This window comes from Aotus nancymaae, unplaced genomic scaffold (assembly GCF_030222135.1).
Source record: "Aotus nancymaae isolate 86718 unplaced genomic scaffold, 86718_ANA_hifiasm-v0.15.2.pri h1tg000017l, whole genome shotgun sequence".
In the NCBI taxonomy this organism is placed as follows: Eukaryota; Metazoa; Chordata; class Mammalia; order Primates; family Aotidae; genus Aotus; species Aotus nancymaae.
Genome location: NW_026988429.1, coordinates 11143126 through 11154267, shown reverse-complemented (window position 1 = coordinate 11154267; position 11142 = coordinate 11143126).

The window sequence follows — 11142 nt, the reverse complement described above, 5'->3', positions numbered from 1 at the left end:
ACTCCAGTCTGGGCAACAGAGTGAGAACTTTTTCAAAGAAAAAAGAAAAAGAAATCAACTCAGTAATAAGGTAAACAACAAACTCAATTAAAATATGTGCAAAATAGACATTTCACTAAAGAAGATATACAAATAACTCTAAACATATGAAAGATGCTCAATATCAGTCAATTTGGAAAAGTAAATCCACATGGAGAAACACTACACACCCATCTGAATTGCTATAATGAAAAGAACTGTTGAGATTAGGCCAACTACCAAGAAGCTCTATTCCATATACATTTGGGAACTGAGGAAATGCCCACTGCCTCAATGCCTCAGTGGAACTATTCTGAGCTGGAGTGTAGCCAGAACTCCAAATATGATTGTTTATACCTAGTCCCTATATGCTCCAAATATGATTGTTTATACCTAGTCCCTATATGCTCCTATTCCTTTTTTTTTTTTTTTTGGAGTTTCACTCTGTCACCCAGGCTGGAGTGCAGTGGTGCAATCTCAGCTCACTGCAACCTCTGCTCCCGGGTTCAAGCCATTCTCCTGCCTCAGCCCTTGAGTAACTGGGACTACAGGCACGCGCCACCACCCTAGGCTAATTTTTGTATTTTTAGTAGAGATGGGATTTCACCATATTGGCCAGGCTGGTTTCAAACTCCTGAACTTGTGATCTGCCCACCTTGGCCTCCAAAAGTAATGGGATTACAGGTGTGAACCACCTCACCCGGTCTTTTTTTTTTTTTTTTTTTTTTGAGAGAGCTTCTTGCTCTGTGGCCCAGGCTGGATGCTCATATCTCACTTCAGCCGGGTTGTGAAATCCTGGGTTTAAATAGTCCTCCCATCTCAGCCTCCTGAGTAGCTGGAACTACCGGCATGCACCACCACACCTGGTCAATTTTTAAATTTTTTTTAGAGATGGGTTCTTCCTATATTGCCTGGGCTGGTCTCCAACTCCTGGCCTCAAGTGATCTTCCCTGCCCTTAGCCTCCCAAAGTGCTGAGATTACAGGTATGAGCTCAGCCTATATGTGCCTAATTCTAACAGGGGCCATGATTACACTTGGGATCTTAGGTTATTCACATCTACTAGGAGTCTGCATCTAATTGTCCTCAAGATGTTTAGTATTTTTTTTTCCTGGTGTCCGATTATCCAAGTAAATAGCCTTAGGTCTCTTTCAGGGAAGGCCTGAAGGTGTCATTACAAGTTCGATTGCCGCAGTGTTGCAGGGTTCTTCCTGCTAGAGTTGCAGGCGCTGCTTCAATCAGTGGGTTCTAGGTTCAAAAACCGACTCCGTGTAGAAGCTGGGGGCCAGGCACAGTGACTCACACCTGTAATCCCAGCATTATGGGAGGCCGAGGTGGGCGGATCACAAGGTCAGGAATTCGAGACCAGCTTGGCCAATATGGTGAAACCCCGTCTCTGTTACCCCGGCATGGTGGCACATGCCTCTAATTACAGCTACTCAGGAGGCTGAGGCAGGAGAACTGCTTAAACCCGGAAGGCGGAGGTTGCAGTGAGCCGATATTGTGCCACTGCACTCCAGTCCAGCCTGGATAATAGAGCGAGTCTCCGTCTCCAAAAAAAAAAAAAAAAAAAGAAAGAAAGAAAAAGGAACTGGGCAAGGGAGAGTGACTTTTAGAGCAACTTTCCTCAGCTTCATCATCACTTGATTACTTTTGATGGTTCCATCTGAATAGCACTCTGTTGGCTATTGCAACTATTTCGCCTTTTGTTTATACCAAGGTTCTATTAACCATCTCCAGAAGCCTCCTCTGTTCTGACCCTGTTAGCGCCGCTCCCACCGTGCGGCTCTGCGATATCGCGCCCCCTGGCGCCAGCAGTTACGCGCTGCCACTTGTCCTCCGTAGCTCTGGAGTCCTGCCTGCCCGTTGCTAACTGGGCCACTTTACACAGGCGGAAACAAGGTCAGGGAGGGTAAACAGAAAGGGTAACTAATTTTCCTGAGATCACACCGTCGGTAAATGACGGTGGCAGCATCGATCCCAGGCAGTCTGGCCCCAGACACCACACTTTTACACAATTCCCACAATTGCCTGGAAAATAAATAGAAATCAAACAGATGTTAACGAGGACCTTTGGGACGTGTCCGGAGTTTGGGCAAGGGGTTTTCTGTTTCATGTTAGTCCACCGCCCTCATGTGGCCACGTCTTGAACTTCACCCTTGTTTGTTCCCAAACTGTAAAGATCCTCGCCGTGCTGGGAAACACAGCCCTGCTGGCCTCGGACCGCAGGACAGAATCCTTACCCCTCTTGTGCCTACGTTGTGTTCTTTCCAAAATGGGATAATGGTAGCAGCCAGAAATGATGAAATAAAATAATCCATCGAAATTTCTGGATCAAACGAAGTGTCCAATAAACCATTAGTTGTGCTGCTGTAGTGCTCAGCCCTCTCTCAAAAGCGGGTGGCAACAGACAGCCTCACACCTTTGCTGTAATGAGAGCACTGCAAAGCCAACTGCAAATATCAGGAATTCATCACAAGGCCACTCCCTTTTCAAGGCTGCTTGGAAAATGCTTTGCTAGACTAGCTTGGATCTTGCTGGCTTGACTCAGATCCCAGTTGAGCAAATGTGCGGAAGAGGAGGAGACGAGGGAAGGCCTGGCTCAGTGTGCTCAGAGCTTCGATTCTGAGACTGTTCAGGAGGAAAAGTTCCTCACCAGGCAGTGCTCTGCTGCTCTTAAAGCTAGAAGGACATAACGATTTCTCCATAGTTGGGGTCATGGAAGTGTGTATTTTCCCTAAACCTTTTTCCCGTGGACTGGTTATTGGATCCTTTCACTTGAGATCTTGTGGTGCCTTCATGGACATTATTTCTGCTCATCGACACAGCCAGCAGGGACTCATGCAGCAGGAGGGGGAGGCTCAGAGTTAAGCAGCTGCTCCAACCACACACGACTGGCCTGGGCCTGACCTGGGACTCATCCCAGACCTGGAGTTTCCCAGGCATGGCCCTGGTCACTAGAGCAGAGCCTCCCTGCCTCTTCGTGGACGTGGAGCCAATTCACCATGGCCAGTCACCAGCCTCACAGACTAGGGGCAGCCCTGCCCCTGCCACACCCCCACCACTGCCGAACCCATCTCCGGGCTGACTAACAAGCAGAAACTTCTCAGGATCTGCTGCCTCTTGTTCCAAGGAATTAGGCGAGCTTCTGTGTTGAGGACAGAAGAGGCAGCTGGAAGATCAGGGGGTGGTTGAAGAAGGCCTGGGTGAGGTGCCAGGACTCAAATGTCCCTAATGGGTGAGGGCTGACAACCTTTGAAAACTCAGTGGCAGTTTTGGAGATGATGTTTAAATATAGCATAAAGACTGCCAGTTGAATTTCTAATCCTGAAGAAGAAACGTATATATGGTCCCAGGCCAATGTTTCTAAAAGTCATCAAGTGACTTTATGTGTCCTACCCCCAAATTTCCCCAAAGATGACTGTCTAAATGCCCCAAGAGAGACTTTGGAGTTCCTTGACTTCTCTGAATTGTTCTAGTAAAGATAAGGCAGAAATTTTGAAGAGATCAGAAAGAAAAAATTAGAACAAATCTTGTCTTTTCTAGAACTATCTTCATTTTAATTTACTGTCATATCAGATAACATGCCAGATGGATTTTACTGTGTCTGACTTGAGTCAGACCAGCTGGGACAGGATCCTGCCTCCAGCAGTGGTGGGCCTCGGGAACATTTATTTTATCTCAGCATCAAGCATTCCGAAAGCAGCAGGGGCTAACAGGGCTGTAGAGATCACCCCTGCAGCTGTGGGGCTGGCCAGCCACACTTCCATAGATTGGCTGTAGGGAGACATCAAACCACAGGGATTTGGACAGGTTGTTTCGTACACAGACAGCAAAAGCAAAATCGGCATGGTGTGTCAGCTTCTTACGTCCAGTCCCACAGGACACCAGACTGGAGGGTCGCGACGCCAGATGGCAGGGACAGTGGGTCGCCCTGCTTTGCGGCAGCCAGCTCTCAACTGCAACGGAGCACTCTACAGACTTCGCAGGCGCCTGCAGGTGTCGCTTGTGGGAGCACAGCGGGGAGAGAGGAGGAACGTGCTGCGCTCAACAGAAACTAGGGAGATGGATGAGAAATGGCCTTGCAGCAGTTCCAAAAACCTGGGGAGGCAGGTGAGGCTGCCCTCACGGCAGTGGTGCACAGGATCACCTAGCACCCTTGCTCCCCAAGGAGTCGCATGGTATTCCACCAGGACGCAGGCCAGGTTGCGTTGAGCCCAGTGGAGATGGGCAGGGTTTCTGGGCACCTGGCAGAGCTGGTCCCCGACACATACTTTCTTTTTTTTTTTTGAGATGGAGTTTCGCTCTTATTGCCCGGGCTGGAGTGCAATGGCGCGATCTTGCCTCAACGCAACTTCCGCCTCCCAGGTTCAAGCGATTCTCCTGCCTCAGCCTCCCGAGTAGCTGGGATTACAGGCATGCACCACAACACCAGCTAATTTTTTGTATTTTTAGTAGAGGCAGGTTTCACCATGTTGGTCAGGCTGGTTTCGAACTCCCAACCTCAGGTGATCCACCCGCCTCAGCCTCCCAAAGTGCTGGGATTACAGGCGTGAGCCACCTTGCCCGGCTGACACACACTTTCATCATCGGTAAAACAGGGATGGTAAGAATACCAACCACAGGTATGTTTAACTCTTTTTTTGAGATAAACATTACATAAAATTCACCATTTTAATCATTTCAAAGTGTACAGTGTACTGGCTTTTGGTATATTCAGAGTTATGCAGTCATCACCATTATCTAATTCTAGAACCTCTTCAACACTCCAGAAAGAAACCCAGCGCCCATGAGCTGCCACTCCACACTCTCTCCTTGCCCAGTCCCTGACAACCACGAATTCACTTTCTCCATGGATTTGCCTATTCTGGGCGTTTCATTTAAATGGAATCACATGCTCTGTGGCCTTTTGCGACTGGCTTTTTTCACTTACCACCTTTTCAAACTTCATCCAAGTTGCCGCATGTGTGGGTACCTGGTTCTTTTTCATGGCCGCATAATAGTCCATTGTGTGGATCATGCTTTGTTGATCCTTTCATCAGTCAATGCACATTTGGGTTGTTTCCACTTTTCAGCTATTATGAACGATGCTGTTCTGAGCATGAAGGTAGGAGGTTTTGTGTGAACACATGTTTTCAGTTCTCTTGGATATGCCTGGGAGTGGAATTGCTGGGTCACATGGTAAATCTATGCTTAATGTTTTGAGGAACTGCCAAACTGTCTTCCACAGGGACTATTTTATATTGGTATGCACTTTTGAAATAATAGAAAACATTCTTAACAGAGACTGGCCCACACCATTCATTCTTTCATCCCACAAATATTTATGGAGCACTTACCATGTGCCACGCCTTGTAGATGTGGAGATACAGTGGTAACTAATGGACAGTCCTGCCCTCAGAAAGCTGGCATCTGTGTGTGTGTGTGTGTGTGTGTGCATGTGTATATGGGGTAGGGAAGATGTCAGATGGTGATAAGAGTTATAGAGAAACAGGTCAGGACAGCGTCTCATGCCTATAATCCCAGCACTTTGAGAGGCCAAAATGAGTGGATCACCTGAGGTCAGGAATTTGAGACCGGCCTGGCCAACATGGCGAAAACTCACCTCTACTAAAAATACAAAAAGTAGTTGGGTGTGGTGGTGTGTGCCTGTAATTCCAGCTAATCAGAAGGCTGAGGCGGGAGAACCATTGGTACCCTGGAGGCGGGGCTAGTGTGTGCCAGGTGGGCCTGGGATCCTGGTTTTCAGTTGGGTAGTCAGAGAAGGCTCACCGACAAAGAGAAGGAGGTGAGAGAATTTGGATCTTCCTAGAAAAGGGGACTGCAAAGGAAAAAGTCCCAGAGCTGTGGCATGCCTGAGGGACAGCAAGGTGGTCAGCGAGCCTGAGGGGAGGGAATAGAGTAGCAGGGGATGAGCCCCGAAAAGGAACGAGAGCCATAGCATGTGGGCCCCAGGGGCCATGGTGAGGACTCTGCCTCTCTGAGCTGCAGAGAGATTGGAGGTGTGGTTCTGACAGGATCACCCAGCTGCTGTGCTGGGACAGGGAAGGGCAGGGGCAGGGATGCCACTTGGAGGCTATGGCAATGACCCTGTGGGGCGATGATGGAGGCCTGGGCCAGTGGCAGCAGTGGAGATGGTGGGAAGGGGGCAGTTTCTGGAAAAGTGTGGAAACAGAGACAGCGGGATCTTCTGACGAAATGGATGTGAGGTGCGAGGAAAAGTGGAAAATGAACCCAAGCAACTGGGAAGCTGTGCTATTTAGTGAGCTGGTAACCTCTCTGCTTTATTCATTGGAGAACCCCAAGTCCCTATAACAGTACCAGACACTTAGTAGATGTCCAAGAAATTGACTGAGTAAATGAAAATGTGGCAGGATCCATAGTAAAGCCTCAGTTGATTTTTATTTTTTGATATTTATGGTCTCCTGACCTAGAATGAGCGCATCCTTCCCTAACTCCTGAACTCCTCAGATAAAGAAACTTGAGCTTCCACGATTTTTACCAGGTCACTGACCCTCATGGAGTTTTGCTAGAATGACTTAGAAGTATTTGAAGCAGGATGGTGCTAATTAAATCAATGTGCTGTGTTTACGTAGACGTTATCTAACTCTGTCTTCCCTTTGTGTCTAAGCAAATCCCACACTCTTTCTTTCCTTTCTTTCCCTTCTCTTCTCCTTCCTTCCTTCCCTTCTCCCTCCCTCCCTTCCTTTCCTTTCCTTCCTTCCTTCCTTTCCTTCTTTCCTTCTTCCTTTCTTCCTTTCTTTCATCTCACTACGTCATCCAGGCTGTAGTGCAGTGGCGTAATTTCAGCTCAATCTTGGCTCACTGCAACCTCTGCTTCCCAGGTTCAGGTGATTTTCATGCCTCAGCCTCCTGAGTAGCTGGTATTACAGGCCACCCGCCAACATGCCCAGCTAATTTTTGGTACTTTTAGTACAGACGGGGTTTCACCGTGTTGGCCAGGCTCGTCTTGAACTTCTATCCTCGAGTGATCCACCCTCCTTGGCCTCCCAGAGTGCTGAGATTACAGCTGTGAGCCACCACAGCTGGCCCAAATTCCACTTTTTTTTTTTGAGACAGAGCCTCACTCTGTCTTCCATGCTGGAGTCAGTGGTGTGATCTCGGCTCACTGCAACCTCTGCCTCCTGGGTTCAAGCAGTTCTCCTGCTCAGCCTATGGAGTCATGTGCCACCAGGCCTAGCTGATTTTCTTTGTATTTTTAGTAGAGATGGGCTTCACGGTATTGGCCACCTTTGGGTCCCTGTTGTGTTGGCTGCCTTCTTGGGCACCTGCCATTTGTTTCATGGTTACTTCATACCAGGCACTGTATTAGCACATTATTTAATACTATTATGAGCTACATTTAACAATGAGACAACAGACACACTTTAATTAAAGTTAATTAACTTGGCCAAGATCACACAGCTAGTAAGTGGTAGGGCCACAACTGAAACTGTCTGTGCTTGTAACCACAGCACTTTATCTTCTCCCTGTTCTGGGTGGATATTTACTTGTCAGGAACGTTTCCTATGGGAACTCCTGCACCCAGAGAGCAATAGACCTTTCCAATTCTAAGCTCTAACTCCAGAATTCCATTCTCCTGGTTTTCCCTAACTTCACTTCTAACCCAAGGTGATTTTGAGCCCCATCCACTGCCCTTGACACAAAAATGTGCTTATCCCCACCTTGAATTTGAAGTTCTAACATCTGATCGAGCAACGCCATTTCCCCTTTTTCTTTCACAGGACAGGCAATGTCAGTAATCCAGGAAATTCCGCAGAATTGACCTACCAATTATTACCCATAATTATTACCCAATTCCCTGACATACTAATTATTACCCATGACTTGCTTCCTAGTCCAAGCACGACCTGGGTACTTTTGAGGTGGGAGAGAGATCCCCAAGATGATTAGCTGAACCCTAATTTCTTTCTTTTTTTTGAGATGAAGTCTCACTCTATTACCCAGGCTGGAGTGCAGTGGTGCGATCTTGGCTCACTGCAACCTCTGCCGCCCAGGTTCAAGAATTCTTCTGCCTCAACCTCCTGAGTAGCTGGGATTACAGGCACCTGCCACCACACCTGGCTAATTTGTTGTATTTCTAGTAGAGACGGGGGTTTCACCGCCTTGGCCAGGCTGGTCTTGAACTCCCGACCTCATGATTCACCCGCCTCGGCCTCCCAAAATGCTGGGATTACAGGTGCAAGCCACCGTGGCCTGCCTGAACCCTAATTTCTAATACAGAAAATTCACATCCATTCTTATCATTAATTTAATTTTTCCAACCACTTCTTTTTACAGACTTAATTCTATTCTTTCTCCCAACCAACATCTGTTATGACTGGTTGCAGAATTTATAAGTGTCTAAAAGCTATCTTACAAACACTTCATCAAATGCTGTCTTAAATTCTACTTGAAATGTCTTGTAACAATGTCTAAAATGTGTACCTTACAACAGTATAAGATGTGAAAAATGCTATTTGTTGCACTCTTCACATTTTAGGATTAGTGGAGTAATTAACCAACTCACTGCAATCTTTGGCAGTCAGACTCTACTGGAGCTGGAGGCAGTTTGAAAGACAGCTGTGTCAAAAGAATGCGTTGCCCAGGACCGCTGGACAAGCGCCTGTGAGTGGACATGGTGGGTTTTGGTTTTGTCAGATGGACTTGTTTGGGGCTTTATAACCATAGAATGATGAACACTTGGAAAACACTATGAATGGATTAAAAGATTTATGAAAATAAGGCCCAGCGCAGTGGTTCATGCCTGTAATCCCAGCACTTTGGGAGGCCGAGGCGAATGGATCACCTGAGGTCAAGAGATTGAGCCCAGCTTGGCCAACAAGGTGAAACCCCATCTCTACTAAAAATTAGCTGGGCGTGATGGTGCACCCCTGTAGTCCCAGCTACTCGGGAGGCCAAGACTGGAGAATTGCTTGAAACTGGGAGGTGGAAGTTGCAGTGAGCTGAAAGTTGCAGTGAGCCGATATCGTGCCACTGCACTCCAGCCTGGTGACAGAGCAAGACTCTGTCTCAAAAAAAAAAAATAATAATAAATAAACGAAAAAAGAAAAAAAAAAAAGACATTAAAATATGCCAAAAGTGTCCTTAAAAAGGTATGATCTGGCCAGGCATGGTGGCTCATGCCTGTGATCTCAGCACTTTGGAAGGTCAAGGTGGGCAAATAGATTGAGCCCAGGAATTCGAGACCAGGCTGGGCAACATGGTGAAACCCCATCTCTACAAAAATATACAAAAATTAGCTGGGCATGGTGGCTACTCGGGAGGCTGAGGTGGGAGGATCATTTGAGTTCAGGAGGTCTAGGCTGCAGTAAGCCAAGATTGAGCCACTGCACTCCAGCCTGGGAGACAGAGTGATTGTAGAAAAAGATACAATCCACCCTTCTCCTCAGAACACTGACTTAGGGGACAGCCCTAGAGCTCTAGGCTGAAGTGAAAGGCATTTGTTCAGGTAGATGCTAAAATGTAATTGTTACCAATCTCTTTTAAATCTGCCATTGGCTAGAGGCGGTTGGGTGTTCAAAATGGGGAAAAACCACCACCAAAAAGCCAACAGGAACTCTGAAGAGGAAAAAAAAATGGATAAGGAGCAAGTTTTGTCCCCTCTGGTCCCGAGTGGTTGGGGCTTATGTTCATGCTGAAGTTCAGGGGGCTCCTTCTCAAGTCCTTCCTAGTCTTGCCCTGTGAAGCTGTAAGTAGAATCAGTATTCCAGTCCTTTTCTGGAGTGAGGAGAGAGGCCACACCTTCATCCCCTCAGGCTTGGACACCAGCAACTTGGTAACTTGGGTGGTCCTGAAAATTCTGTAGGCAAATGGAACTGGAACTGCAGATGTCACTGGAAGCATTAATCACACACACACACACACACACACACACACAGAGAGAAACAGGAGAGGAGGCAGAGAGGGACAATAGGAGAAACAGGATATTTCACAGGGCATTTAAAACTATAGAAACGAGGCCAGGTGCGGTGGCTTGCACCTGTAATCCCAGCACTTTGGGAGGCCGAGCCAGGTGGATCACTAGAGGTCAGGAGTTTGAGACCAGACTGGCCAACATGGTGAAACTCTGTCTCTACTAAAAATACAAGGGCATGGTGGTGTGCACCTGTAATCCCAGCTACTTGGAAAGCTGAGGCAGGAGAATCATTTGAACCCAGGAGGCAGAGGTTGCGGTGAGCTGAGATCATGCCACTGCACTCCAGCCTGGGCAATAAGAGTGAAACTCTGTCTCGAAAACAAAACAAAACAAAACAAAAACTATAGAAATGCCCCACAAAACAGCTGAAACACCAGTGCCACAGATGACCAAGTCTGTGTTGAACATTACCTTTTTTTTTTTGAAACGGAGTTTCACTCTGTTGCCCAGGCTGGAGTGCAGTGGCGTGATCTTGGCTCATCGCAACCTCTGCCTCCTGGGGTTCAAACGATTCTCCTACCTCAGCCTCCCAAGTAGCTGGGATTACAGATATGTGTCACCATGCCCAGCTAACTTTTGTATTTTTAGTAGAGACAGGCTTTCACTATGTTGGCCAGGCTGGTCTTGAACTCCTGACCTCAGGTGATCTACCCGCCTTGGCCTCCCAAAGTTCTGGGATTACAGGCAAGTGCTGGGATTACAGGCATGAGCCACGCCAACATTACTTACATCTTAAGATGACACAACACTGAAGTCACACTTCGCTATCCCAATGAATGCAATGGAAAGTGACATGCACAACGCAGTTTGTTTATATATTCAAATTAGAAAACAGATAAGCTGGGTGGCAGGTGGTGATGTTATAAAAAATAATCTATATCAGGCTGGGTGCGGTGGCTCACACCTATAATCCCAGCACTTTGGGAGGCTGAGGCGGGTGGATCACGAGGTCAAGAGATTGAGACCATCCTGGTCCATCCTGGTCAACAAGGTGAAACCCTGTCTCTACTAAAAATACAAAAAAAAAAAAAAAAAATTAGCTGGGCATGGTGGCACGTGCCTGTAGTCCCAGCTACTCGGGAGGCTGAGGCAGAATTGCTTGAACCCAGGAGGTGGAGGTTGCGGTCAGCCGAGATCGTGCCATTGCACTCCAGCCTGGGTAACAAGAGCGAAACTCCATCTCAA